This window comes from Chiloscyllium punctatum, chromosome 17, assembly GCF_047496795.1.
Source record: "Chiloscyllium punctatum isolate Juve2018m chromosome 17, sChiPun1.3, whole genome shotgun sequence".
In the NCBI taxonomy this organism is placed as follows: Eukaryota; Metazoa; Chordata; class Chondrichthyes; order Orectolobiformes; family Hemiscylliidae; genus Chiloscyllium; species Chiloscyllium punctatum.
The window spans coordinates 14,348,160-14,363,433 of record NC_092755.1 but is presented as its reverse complement, the minus strand read 5'-3'; positions in this window follow the sequence as shown (position 1 = coordinate 14,363,433).

Sequence of the window (15,274 nt, the reverse complement as noted above, 5' to 3'; positions counted from 1 at the left end):
TGTAATGAAGGGACCAGAACTGAACACAATATTCCAAATGGGGTCCAACCAGGGCTCATGAGCAAAACTAATGTAGTGTACAAAATCCCATGCAAGGACTGCACAAAACACTACATCGGACAAACAGGAAGACAGTTAACGATCCATATACACAAACACCAACTCGCCACGAAACGACACGACCAGCTATCCTTAGTAGCCCCACACACAGACGACAAGCAACATGAATTCGACTGGGATAACACCACCATTATAGGGCAAGCCAAACAGAGATCAGCCAGGGAATTCCTAGAGGTATGGCACTCATCCACAGACTTAATCAACAAACACATCGACCTGGACCCAATATACCGGCCACTACAGTGGACAGCTCGAACTGACAACCGGAAGCGGCAGAGACAGGCCACTATAAATGCCGGAGGAAACAGCACAGAAGCGCTTCACAGGAGGCTCCCAAGCACTGAGGATGTCACCTAGACAGGGGACGAAACGTTTGCAAGACAAATTCCCAGGCTCGGCGAACAGAACCACAACAGGGCTCTATAGAGCTACAACATAACCTCACGGCTTTAAAACTCAGTCCCCAAACTAATGAAATCCCCAAACTAATCATATTCCTTCTTAACAAGCTGATCAGCTTGGGTGGCAACCTTGAGCGATCTATGAATCTGTTCCTTCACACTGCCAAGGATCCTACCATTAACCAGGAATTCTGCATTCAAATTCAATCTTCTAAAATGAATGACCTCACACTTTTCCAGATTGAACTCCATCTGCTACGTCTCAGCATCTTGTCAATGTTCCGCTGCAACCTACAACAGCCCCCCACACTATCAACCACTCCACCAAGCTTTGTGTCATTGGGAAACTTGCTAACCAACTCTTCCACTCACACATCCAACTTATTCATAAACTCACAAAGAGCAGAGGTCCTGTAACCACTCTCTGCAGAAAACCACTGGGCACTGAGCTCCAGGACGAATGGTTTCTATCATCACCCTCTGTCTTCTGTGGGCCAGTAATCCCGTATCCAGACAGACAGGTTTCCCTGTATCCCAGGCCTCCGTACTTTCTGAATGAGCCATAAAGGTGTTTCGTCACAATCTCAAAAGATTCAATAAGACTTGTAAGGCATGACCTGCCCCTGACAGAACCATGCTGACTATCACTGATCAAACTATGGTTTCCCAATGAATAATAAATCCTGTCTCTCAGAGTACTCTCCAATAATCTGCACTCCACAGATATAAGACTGACAGGTGTGCAATTCCCAGGATTATCCCTATTCCCTTTCCTGAACAAGGGAATAATATTTTCCTGCCTCCAATCATCTGGTCCGACCCCAGTGGACAGTGAAGGTGCAAAGGTCATCACCCAGGTGCTCAGTAATCCACTCCCTCGGTTCGTATAGTAACTTTGGAAGCATCCATCCATTACAAAATTCTCAGCACATCCTCCTTCTTAACATCCACCTGTTCACGTACATCAGCCTGTTTCACGCTGTCCTCACAAATGACGAGGTCCCTCTCAGCAGTGAATACTGAGACATAGTATTCATTAAGGACCTCGCCTACCTCCTGTGACTCCAGGCATAAGTTCTTTCCACTATCCCTGACTGGCCCTATCCTCACTCTGGCCATGCTCTTGTTCCTCCCATAAGTGGAGAATACCTTACTGTTTTCCTTAATCCTTCCCAACAATGCTTTTTCACGTCCCCTTCTAGTTGCCCTAAGTCCATTCCACGGTTCCTTCCTGGTACCTTCAGAGAATCCCTACTGTGTGGAAATGGGCCATTTGGCCCAACACCTCCATACCAACCCTCCAAACAGTATCCAACCCAGCCCCATTCCCCCACCCTATTACTCTCCATTTGTCTTGACTAATGCGCCACACCTATATATCCGTGAACACTATGGGTAATTTAGCGTGGCTGAGACACATAATCTGCATATCTTTGGGCTGTGGGGGGAAACCAGAGCACCTGGAGGAAAACCACGCAAACATGGGAAGAATGTGCAAAATCCCCACAGACAGTCACCTGAGGCTGGAATCGAAATGGAGTCCGTGGTGCTATGAGGTCGCAGTGCTAACTACAGAGACACCGTTCCATCCAATGCAACTCTCTGGAGCCCTGTCTGATCCTTGCTTCCTCGATCTTAAGTAGGTTTCCTCCTTCCTCTTGATTAGATGCTAAAGTCCATGTGGACAACATTGACTGCTCTGCCTTCATCTATCTTTGGCCACCTCCTCGAAGAGTCAATCCGGTTTGTGCAACGTGGTTTCCCACTCACAAAGCCATGCTGACCATCTCGAATCAGCCCTTGCCTTTGTAAATGTAAGGAGCTCCTTCCTCTCAGAATCTCCTCCAACAACTTCCCCATCACTGGGCTCACTGGTCTGTAATTTCCTGGTTTTTCCCTGCAGCCATTAAGCGATGGAACAGCATTAGCCGCCCTCCAGTCTTCCAACACCTCATTGTGTCTGTTAATAATATAAATATCTGTTAGAGACACTGCAATCTCTTCCCGAGCTTCCATTAATACTCTAGGATCGACCCAATGAACTACTGAGGATTGACCTACCTTTATTTGTTTTAAGATTTCAGCACTTTCTCTTCTCTGGTGAGGATTCTTTCCAAGACATCACTATTTATTTCCCAAGTTCCCGAGCTTCCGTGTCTTTCACCACAGTAAATACTGACAAGAGTATTTTGTCTAATATCTCACCCATCTCCTCTGGTTCCACACATGGGTGACCTTATTGATCTTTAAGGGGCCCTATTCGCTACCAAGTTACTCTTTAGCCCTTATTGAAACTTGCGGAAAGGCTTCTGATAATTGAAATACACCATATTCCCCGTACCACCACACCCTCCTACACCATTACAATTCTGCCACTTATATTCACACCAACAAATTAAATTCAACAGGCTTAAAAACAAATTCTCTTTTAATCAATTGGCTTTCTAAGCGGCCAGTTATTGTTATCCTTTCTAACACATTCCAGCTCCTGATTTACTGTCAGGCTAACACTATTTGGTTTCAGACTGACAGCAGAAAGGGTTGAGGGAGTTCTTGCTTATCAATCTGAAAAAGGTAGCTTACAGGGTCAGTAGCTAATAGAGAAGGAAAATCAAATGCTAACATTTATTACAGAGGGAATGGAGTCTAAAAATAGGCAGGTCTAGCTAAAACTATGCAAGGTACAAGTCAGACCACACCTCGAATATTAAGAACAGTCTGAGTGCGTCAGGAAAGATATTGTCACATTGCAGGCAGTCCAGAGAAGGTTCACTTGGCTGATCCTGGGAATGCAGGGATTTTCTAATGAGAAGAGGTGGAGGACGTGGAGGTTGAATCCATTGAAGTTTAGATAATGAGAGAGAAATGGAATGAAATATCCAAGATTCTGAGGGGCTCTGATCGGGCAGATGCTGGGAAGTTAGTAAATAGAACAGTAGAGCACAGTAACAGGCCCTTCGGCCCACCACGTCTATGCTGTCCAACATACTATTCTAACTCATACCATATCCCTCTATTCTCTGCCTGTTCATGTTTCTGTCTAAATCCCACTTCAAAACTTTACTCACATTTCTGCTTCGACGACCTCAGTCAGTAACATCCACTCCACGTAAAAAAAACTTGCTTCACACATCTCGTTTAAACTTCCTCTTTTTCACTATAAACCTATGCGCTCCAGTATTTGAAACGTACACATTGGAAAAGAGATTCTGACTATCTACATTATTTATCCCTGTTCCAAATGTTATATTCCTGTACCTGGTCACCTGTCAGCCTCTGATACTCCCACAAAACAATCCAACTTTGTTTAATTTCCTCTTACACCTAACACACCCTTAAATACTCTAACATAGGCAACATGCTGATAAACCCCTTTTGTACCCTCTCCAAAGCCTCCCCATCCTTCCTATTGTGTGGAGATGAGACCTGCACACAGTACTCCAAATGTGGCCAAACAAACGTTTTATAGAATCACAGCATCAGATGCAAACCACTATCCCCAACATTGTGACTGATGAAGGCTAGTACTCCATTTGCTTTTTTTCCCATCTGAAATACTTCTGTTGCCATTTTCTGGGAGTTACCGACTTGCACCAAGATCCTTCTGTATATCAATATCCCTCAGTATGCTAACATTCTTATTGAATTTGACACTATCTCACACTTGCCCAGATTAAACTCAATTTGTCATTTCTGTCTATCTCTCCAACTGTTCTGTAACCTCCTGCAGATGTTAATGAATCAGCGAAACAAGGGTTTTGTGGAAAAGGCAGGAAAGTAGAGTTGAACAGTATCAGATCAGCCATGATCTGATTGAAGGACAGAGCACTCAATGGGCCAAATGGCCTCATTCCCCTCCTACATCTCATGGTCTGAGCACAAACTCAATATATCCTGCATAATATTATGGGTCTCTGCTCACAGAACTCCTTTATAATGGGATTATTGAATATTTATTAGTACACAGTATTTGATCTACAAATATGATATGATGTTATAGAAAACCATCTCACATACAATCCAGGATTCTATCCATCACAGCACTGATCGTCAGTGCTGTATCAGTCGACATGGAGACCACTGTCACACACAGTTACTGTACTGCCCTTGCCATAAGTACATTCACTGTCCTGACTGTAACTATATTGACATTCCGATCAATGTCTGGTGCTTACAAATGAATTCCTGCTAACGGTTGCTGCTGTTTGTTTATTCTCAGCTCCACTTTTCATATTCAGATCCACGTGACTGTCTCATTAATACATTAACCTCATCCTTCCTTCACAACTTGTTGGCTTTTTGCCTAGTCTGCCTTTTGGGACTAGATTGGGTTGGGATATCTGCTCAGCATGGATGGGTTGGACCGAAGGGTCGGTTTCCATGTTGTACATCTCTCTGACTCTATAACTTTATCCCAACAACCCTTCAGTATTCACTTCCCAGTGATGGTCATTCTGCAGCTAAATCTCCGGAATGACAGTACCATCATATCTGTTCCCTGTCATTCCTTCTCCCTTATGGCGATTACAGGGAGACATTCCTCAGTCGTGGGGGTTTGAACAGATGGGTAGAAGTTACAGAGATACGGAGGCTTACAGGGGCTCGAGGATGTTAGAGTACAACAGAGTTACATCTGGTCAAGAATGTCAGAGGGACAAAGGGGTTTGGGGATTGGAGGAATTTAAAGAGATACGGGAGCTGGATTAGATTCTGGAGATAGGGATGGATGTAGGGAGAGGCAGGCAGTCTGAGAGGCACAGACGGGGAGTGTGTCCGGGAGAAGTGTATTGTGAATACTAACAGACATATGGAAGATTATAGTGACTGAAGACGTTTACAGTTTAAGAAGGCTTCTCGGTTCTGAAGGTTACAAAGATCGGAAGGCAATGGAGAATGCCAGGTTGCTGGGATGGAGACAGTTACACAGATGGGGAGGGTTGCACAAACTGAAAGAGGTTCCTGTGGTATGGTGTTGGGAATGAGGGTGAAATTTAACTGTCAGGGTTTACCAGGATGAAGGAATTTAGTATCTACTGCAGAAGTTTAGGATTAGGGTGTTAGGGATTGGAGAACCTGAGAGAGACAGAGAGAATGGTGTGGACGAGAGGAGTTTCCAGACAGAGGTAGGATTATCGGGACTGGAGGATATTACAGAGATCACGAACATAGCATGGGCCAGGATTGATGCCTGTGATCCCCTGTGCTGTCGCATTGAGGAACAGTACAGAAGAGGTGAAAACAGGACCCTCACAAGATGATGTGAATGAAGCCGAGAATGTTGCTGTTCCTTGCCCAGCTCTGTTTCTATGTCCGGTCTTCCAGGTCCGAATATAGAAGTCTACTACCTCCACCCTGTGCTGTTTACTGTCAGTGATCTTACCGGCTGCAGGACCTACTGAAGGCTCCAGATCTCACTCTCCATCTCTCTCTGGCTGACCAACCAGTTTCAATGAGGTGATGGATGAGACAGGAGTTAGGAATATCCTGATTACCTGCATGAGACAGAAATAGACCGAATGGGAAATTAGACTGATGCAATGAGGATAACTCATGCAGAGTGGCACAGAGTCCAGCAGAGATCTCAAAAATCCCAGTCTCCATCCCTGGCCTGTGCTGCTGCATCTCTCTGGAGTGGACAATTCTGTTGACTCAGGATCTCAGACCATCTGTAAGAGGGAGAAATGCTGACAGAGGCAGCAAATAGAATGATACAGCGAGGGGTACCACATGGAGAGATACTGAGTGAAGCACATTATTAGACACTGTATTAACAGGGAATTGTTTGAATTTGTAACAAAGGTGCTGGGATAATTGTGAAGGGATTCATCCTTCCTATCTCGTCATCTCTTTGGTGGTGGGTCACAGACGAAGCTGACTCTCTCCCACTCTGGGGCGGTGCAGTTCCTGAGTTGGCTGTATAGACCGATGTGGCCTTCCACAGACTCTGTTACATTTGGGGCAGAAGGTGGCCATGGGAAGGGGGTGGGTGGGGCGTTGATATGACAGCGCGCTCCTTGTGCTGTTTTCTCCTGGATTCCCGTTTTCCCCACAGAAAGTCTCGAGGTGCTCAACACCTTCCCAATGCTCTTTCCCCACTTCAGACGGTCTTGGCCCAGGACTTAACAGATTTGATTTCGAAATGAAAAAAAAACTCTCAATCCTGAAGAAGCCAACGTTTAGAAATATGGACACATTTGTTAAAGAGATCGCCAGGGAGTGTCCAAGCAGGAGGAGTGCAGTAGGAAGAGGAAACGTCAGCGTTTAATCAGATGATCAGAACAGGGAGAATTGAAGGTGCTGGAGATGGGGAGAGTGTTACAGAGAGGGGCAAAGGGCTGAACAATGTTACAAAGCCAGTACGGATTGCTGCAGCGAGAGCTGTTTGCAAAGGTAGGGATGGACATCTGTTTTTTTCATTGATTCATTCATGGCCTGAGGATGTCACCGGTTGGACCAACATACATTACCCCACTGCTAATTGCCCAGAAGCAGCTCAGAGTCAGCCATATTGCTGTGGGACTGGAGTCACATGTGAGCCAGACCAGGCAAGAATGCCAGATGTCCCTCTCTAAAGGACATACGTGAACAAGTTGATTTTTACCAGATAATCAACAATGCTCATACAGTGGCCTCACTAATGTCCTGTACAGATACACCATGATATCCCAACTCCTACTCTCAATGCTCTGCCCAATGAAGGGTAACCCTCCCAAACACCTGCTTCACCAGACTGCCTACCCGTGATGCTACTTTCAAAAAAACTGTGTACCTGAGTCCCTGGGTCACTGATTGACAACAGTACCCAGGGCCCGAACATTATTTGTACAAGTCCAGCCTGGTCTGCTTTACCACAATACAACATCTTGCATTTCTCCACCTGTTATTCCTAACCTCACTGGTCCAGCAGTAATGTTGATCCCATTGTACTCTTCGAGAACCCTCTTCACTATCCACATTATCACCAATTTCAGTCTCACTCACAAACTTGCTAACCATGGCTCCTGTATTATCATCCAAACTGTTTATATAAATGATGCACAACAGTGACCCAGCACCGAACCCCATGGCACACCGTTGGTCACAGGCCTGCAGTTTGAGCAGCAACCCTCTATGAACATGCTTGTCTTCTACAGTCAATCCTGTTTTGTATCCAGTTGGTGAGTGCTCCCTGGTTATGGGTGATCTAAACTTACTATCCAGTCTGCCATGCAGAACCTTGTCAAAGGCCTTGATAAAGTTCATGTGGACATCGTGTACTGCTCTGCTTTGATCTCTCACTTGTCGACCTCCACAGTCAGGTTTGAGGCATGATTTCCCATGCACAAAGCCATGCTGACGATCGTTAATCTGTCCTTACCTTTCCAAATGCATGATGATCGGTTCCCTTAGAATTTCCTCCAACAAATTACCACCCCTGCCATCAGTCTCAGGTCTGTAGTGGCTGTTGATGGGGCAAATATCTCTGTAAGGGGCCCTGCAATTTTCTCCCTCGCATTTCACAAGGCGCTGAGATACATCTGATCATGTCCCAAGGTTTTATCTAACCTTTATCATTTTAAGACATCCAGTACCTCCTGTTCTCCAATGTGAACTCTTTTCAAGACAGCACAATGTACTTTCTTAAGTTCCCGAGCTTCCATGTCTTTCTCAGTAGTAAATCCGAACACAAAATATGTGTTCAGTATCTCCCCCATCAGCACTGATTCCACACAGACAGCCTCATAGACATTTCAGGGGCCCTATTCTCTCATGAGCTAATTTTTAGTCCTTGTTGAAACTTGTCAAAATGCTTCTGAAATTTCAAATATCCCTCTACCACAACTAGCCTCCCCCACCCTTATCTATTCTGCCATTTATGGTCACACCAAAATATAGAATCCAACAGATTTTAAAAATTCCCGTTTTACAAAATCATACATATCCCATTGTTTCTAAGCATCCAGTTATCATTTATTGTCATATTCTTTATAGCACATTCCAGCACGTTCCCGACTTACTGTCAGGCTAACACCGTTTGGTTTCAGACTGACTGCACAAAGAGTTTTGGGAATCCTTGTGAATCAATCTGAAACAGGTAGCTTACAGGATCAGCAGGTCATAGAGAAGGCAAATCAAATGTTGCCATTTATTACAAAGGGAATGGAGTCTTAAAATAGGGAGGTCTTGCTAAAACGATGCAAGGTACAAGTCAGGCCAACCTAGATTATATTGAACAGTACGCGTGCCCTCAGGAAAGACATTCTTGTATTAGAGGCAGGCCAGGCAAGGTTCACTCGGCTGATCCTGGAGTTGGCGGGATTTTCCAATGAGAAGAGGTGGAGTAGATTGCCCTTGAACCTATTGGGGTTTTGAAGAATGGGAGAGAAATTGAATGAAACATCCAGGATTCGGAGGGGCTTTGACAGGTTAGATGTCTTTAAGATAGACAATCGAACAGTACAGCAGAGTATTAGGCCCTTCGGCCCACCATGGCTGTGCTGACCATGATGCTATTCTAAACTAATCCCATCTGCCTGCACATGGGCGATATCCCTCTACTCTCTGCCTGTTCATTTTTCTGTCTAAATGCCCTTCAAATGTTTGCTCTTGTTGCCACCTCTCCCACCTCCTGAGCAGCTTCCACCCACTCGGTAAAGACAACTGGCCTCATTCATCTCACTTAAAACTTCTCACTCACCTTAAACCAATGCGCCCTAGTATTTTATATTTCTACATTGGAAGGAGGATTCCAACGATCCACACTACTCACGCCTCTCCTAATGCAAAATACCTGTACCAGGCCACCCCTCAGTCTCCGATACTCTCGCAAAACAATCCAACTGTGTCCAACCTCCTTACAGTAAACACATTCTCATCCAGGCAACATTCTGCCAACCCTCTGTTACACCCTCCCCAAAACCTCCACATCCTTCCTGTGGTGTGTCGATGAGAATGACACGCAACCTCCCAAACATGGCCGACTGAAGTTTCATTCAGTCACAATTTGACATGGAAACGTCTGTACTCAATACTGTGCCAAATAAAGGTAAGCATACCATACTCCCCCTCTACCACCACATCTTGTGTTGTTATTTTTAGGTAGCTATGGATTTGCTTCCAATGTCTCTCTGTTTATCGATGTTTCCAACTCGTCAATTAGTGCACTTCTCTCTTCCATTTGACTTCATAAATGCATCACTTCACACCTGTCCTGATGAAATTCAATTTGCCACATCTCTGCCCAGCGTTCCAGCTGATCTACACACTGCTCCAACCTTCAAGACTCTTCCTCACCATCCGCAATTCCCCTAACTATCCCTAATCATAATATGCCTTTCCAAATGTCGTCTGCAAAATTACCACTCAAACTGCTGACCTTTTCATCTGAATCACAGATATAAATTACACATAGACATCACAGAACTGATCCTTGTGAAACACCATTGGCCACAGACGTCCAATCAGAAATTGACCACTCCACATGCCTCTGTCTACTATCACCAAGAAAATATTGTATCCAACTTACCAACGAGCATGGATTGTGATTTGATCTTCCAGATCCCCCTTGCTATTTGGAAGCTGTCCACTCAAAATGACTCTATATTTTGATTCCAAAATTAAATTGGCTGTCTCACTAATGCACTGACTGCATCCTTTCTTCACAACAAAACGGGACTTTGTTTTTTTTTTGCTGATCCTGCCTAAATCCCTACAACCCCTCAATAATAACATTCCAGCTATGGTCATGCTGCAGCCACACCTCCACAATAACAGTTCAACCATATCTGTTCCCTTCAGTTAATGCTGTCATTCCATCTGCCTTGTTGCAAGTGCATGGTGCGTGTCACCGAGTGAGGGCCTTTGAGGTATGGTTAGAGGTCACAGAGTGGGAGAGATGTTTGGGGGCGTGACAATGTTGCAGGGTTAAACATAGTTACAGTTGCTATAGAATGTCTGCAGGAGAAAACATTTTATTGTTGGGAGGAAGTTAGAGAGATAAAGCATCTTTGATTAGATTCCAGAGATAGGGATGTGTATAGGGTTGTGGATCGTCATACGGACTATGTTGATCAAGGCGTAGAAATATTCACAGGATTCCAGGATGTCGTACCTTTAACAACAGTTGTGGGATCTGGAGAATATCACAGTGATAGAGAGGATGGTATGGACTTGAGAATATTACAGGGAAATGGTGGGTGGTATGGACTGGAGAATGTTGCAAACACATGGAAGATGATATAAGCTGGAGAATACTGGAGCAGTAGAGAGGAGTATATGGACTGGAGGATGTTGCACGGACAGGGATGAAGTTGTAGACTGGATAAAGTTAGAAGGAGAGATGATTTTATGCACTGGAAGGTATGTCAGAGAGAGTGAGTGGTGTGCATGCTGCAAGATACGACAGGGATAGGACGCTTGTAGAGACTGGAGGAGAGAGTGATAGAAAGTCTTGTGAGAGACCAGATTCACTTATGAGCATAGGATGTGCTACAGTGAGTAGAGCCTTTTGCAGATATAAATGAGGATACAATGGCCACAAACCAGTCACACCTATACATAGGTATATAGGAACTGAAGGAATTGAAGAGATTACACAGGCTAGGAGTGTTGTATGCAGTGGAGGAGATTAACCTGATAGGGAAGCTTTTAGAGACTCAACAATGTTCGGAAATAATGGGAGTTGCAATGGTGAGAGCAGGTTTCAACAATTCGGAGGATATAGACCTGAAGGAGCTTTGACAGATAGCGATGGTACATTAAAGGGAATTGTAGTGGCTTCTGTTTCATAAGCAATCCATAAGCACTTAAAATAGACTGTTTGACATGTGCATTATCTCTTGACCATTCATCAGACAGTGCTGCAAATACTTCACTGGCTCTGCCTACCAGCTTAGACTGAACTAGCATTACTCAGGAGACCTCAGGCCACTCTACCTGTCTATGCAATTTTTCAAATGAAATCCAGAGTTCCTTGACAGTAGAGTCACAGGTAGTTAGGATAGCGAAGAAGGCGCTTGGTATGCATTCCTTTATTGGTCAGAGTATTGAGTACAGGAGTTGGGAGGTCATGTTGCGACTGTACAAGATAGTGGTTAGGCCACTTCTGGAATGCTGCATGCAACTCTGTTCTACTTCCGATCGGAAGGATTTTGTGAAACTTGAAAGGGTCCAGAAAAGATTTACAACAACGTTCCCAGGGATGAGCTATAGGGAGAGTTTGAACAGGTGATGTTTTTTTTTTCCTGGAGAGTCGGAGGCTGAGGGTGAACGCATAGAGGTTTATAAAATCAAGAGGGGCATGGATAGGGTAAATAGACAAAGTCTTTCTCGTGGGGTGTGCAAGTCCAGAATTATAGGGCGAGGTTTAGGGTGAGAGTAGAAAGATATAAAAGATAAAAAGGGGCATCTTTTTCACGCAGAGGATTGTACATATATGGAATGAGCTGCCAGAGGAAGTGGTGGAGGCTAGTACAACTATAACAGTTAAAAGGCATCTGGATGGGTATATGAATAGGAAGGGTTTACAGGAAGATGGGCCGGGTGCTAGCAGGTGAGACTACATTGGGTTGGGATATCTGATCTGCAGGATGGGACCATGAATGGGTTGTGGAACCTGGAGGCTGTTATGATTTGAACCACAGGTAATGTTTGATTGGATTTTTCAGCCAATCTTACAGATGGTACAATTGCAACATTTAAGAAGCATTTGGATGGATATATGAATAGAAAGGGTTTGGAGGGAGATAGGCCAGGTACTGGTAGGTGGGACTAGATTGGGTTGGAATATCCTTTCGGCATGGCTGGGTTGGAATGAAGGGTCTCTTTCCATGCTGTACATCTCTATGACTGAAAGATCGGCTGAATGGTCCAATCAAAAATTACCTGTGGTTCAAATCATAATATCCTCCAGGTTCCACAAGCCATCCCCTGTCCCATCCTGCAGGTTCAATGAATCCCGGAACCTCTCACCTTTTGCAAGTCCCACCTCCCTTTCGACATTTGTACCATCCTCCAGGTTCTGCAGTCCTTCATACCTCGTAACATGGCACAGACTCTCCAACTCCTCCTTCCTCTGCAATGTTCCCCAGAAGAGCACTGGAGGATGGTGGGGGTTACAGAGATATGGAGGGACATCAGGACTGGAGGATTTTGCAGACATTAGGAATATATGAACTTGAGGTGATTTCACAGTTTATGAGTGTTGTAGGGACTGGAGGAAGTTACAAAGATAGGGATAGTTTTAGATTGGAGGATTCTGCAGAAAACCTTGACGTGGTTAAAGGCAGGATTCTCTGCAGCGTGCAGGAACAAAGGATCCTGTGTCCCTCAGGTTACCACCCAAGTTGACAGGCTGTTAAGAAGGCGGATGGTGTTGGCTTTCATTAGCAGGGGGATTGAATTTAAGAGATGTGAGATTTTGCTGCAGCTCTACAGAACCCCAGTTAGACCACACTTTGAATATTGTGAACAGTTCTGTTCGCTTCATTATAGGGAGGACGTGGAAGCTTTAAAGACAGTGCAGAGGGGATTTAGCAGGATGCTGGACTGGAGGGCATGCCCATAGAAGGTAGGTTGTGGAAACTAGGGCTTTTCTGATCACAGCAAAGGAGGAAGAATGGTGACTTGATAGAGGTGTATAAGGGAATGAGAGGCATAGATAGAGTGGATAACGAGAGACTACTTCTCATGGCGAAATGGCTGTCACAAGGGGAGATACGGCAGAAGGTTTAGCTTAGATATCAGAGTGATATGGGCTAGGTGCCGGCAGGTAGGACTAGATTGGGTTGGGATATCCTGTCGGCATGGACGGGACTGGTCCGTTATTTACACAGAGTGTGGTGGGTGCGTGGAATGGACTGCCAGCCATGGTAGTAGATTCAGACACATTACAGACAGCTAAGCAACTCTTGGATAGGCACATCAATGATAGTAAAATGTAAGGTATGTAGGTTTGTTTCATCTTCAGAGTAGGATAAAAGGTCAGCACAATATCGAGGGCGGAAGGGCTTGTACTGGAATGTGCTATTCCATGTTCTAAATAGCAAGGGTTATGATGGCAGCAAGAGGTTTCGTGAAGCGGGAGAGGATACGATCTGAATGAAGTGACACAAATAGGAGGCGTTGCTAAAGTTGTATGAGGTAACAGAGACATCAATGGTCTGACCTGGAGCAGATGACCCAGACTGGGAGAATTGTGGGGACTGGAGGGGCTTTCACAGGGAGGGAGGAGCATAGAGCCACAGGAGGTTACAGAAATGTGGAGAGCTGTTGGGCCGACAGGGGTTCATGGAGATGAGGAGGTTTGGAGGAATGGAGCAGTTTACAGGGATAAGGATGTTGGTAGGATGGGGTGTTTTACACAGACAGGAATGTTTCAGGTGAATGGAGCTGAGTACAGAGATAAAGTGGGTTGAACAGATTGGAAAAACAAACAGACGTATGGAGGGTAGTCATGACAGAAGATGTTTATAGACACAGGAAGGCTTAGGTTCTGCAGGTTATTTAGATAAAGGGGGTGTGGAATCAGACAGATTCTCCAAGTGATAAAGACAGCAATTTTGGTTGGAGACAGTTTCACAGATTAGGGAGCATTCGTAACCTCCTCCAGTTTGGTCAGAGTGGGAAGGGTTGTAGGGGAGGGTGATGTTTACACATGGAAGAGCTGGAGAAGATTGTGGAAATGAGTAGATGGATGGAGACACTGGAGGAGCTTACATTGACAGGGTGGGTGCTGACAATGAAAAGGTATCACATCGATAGAGGGTCTTGGAGGAATTGTATTGAAAGGGAAAGAGTCACAGACATTGGAATGACTTCTGCAGATTAGGAGTGCTTCAGGGACTGAGAGGATTGCAGGGTCTCCACAGATTGATCATGTCTTTAAGAATATGCAGATACGGAAATCTTAAACCCAATGTATGCAGTCTTCATTTCAAGACCAGAACCTTATTATCCCCCACCAGCCAAGGATCCCTAACCCTGCCAGCTTTTCCCTTTACCCCAATGGGACATACTGGTCCTGGATTCTTCAAATCACGCTTTGAAAATTCTCCCATTTGCCAGTTGTTCTTTTTCCTTCAAACAGACTCACCCAATCGATTAGAATCATAATGTGGAGGTGCCGGTGTCGGACTGGGGATGTACAAAGTTAAAAATCACCCGACACTCGGTTCCAGTCCAACCGGTTTATTTGAAAGCACTAGCTTTCAGAACACTGCTTCTTCATCAGGTGGTTGTGGAGCACAATCCTAAGGTACAGAATTTATAGCAACAGGATGGCAGTGTCATGGAATATAAAATCAAACAAATTTAGTTTAAGCCTTTCATCTGTTCCAGTGATCACCAGCGCTTCCAAAGCTTCCGATTATAACTGGGCATTGAGCAATTTTAAATTCACGGCATTGATGCCTGCCAGATCCTGCCTACTGGCCCCAAACCTGGCCCTGTTCCAGTTTTCCTCTTCAATCTGTGGACCTGCTGATCTTTTTCCATAACTATGTTAAAACGAAGACAGTTGTGGGCACTGGACCCAAAGTGCTCTCTGAATGACACTTCAGTCACTTGCCCGACCTCATTTTCTGAGGGGAGGTCCAGTGTTGCACCTGCCTGAGTAGAGTAGGACCCTCTGCATATTGATTTAGGAACCTTCCTTGGACACATTTGAAAAATTGCCCTCCGTCCAGGTCTTCTTATACTCGAGGTGGCCCATTCAGTACAGGGAATATTAAAATCTCCAGCCAATACTCCTCTATTATTCCTATAGTTATCTGCAA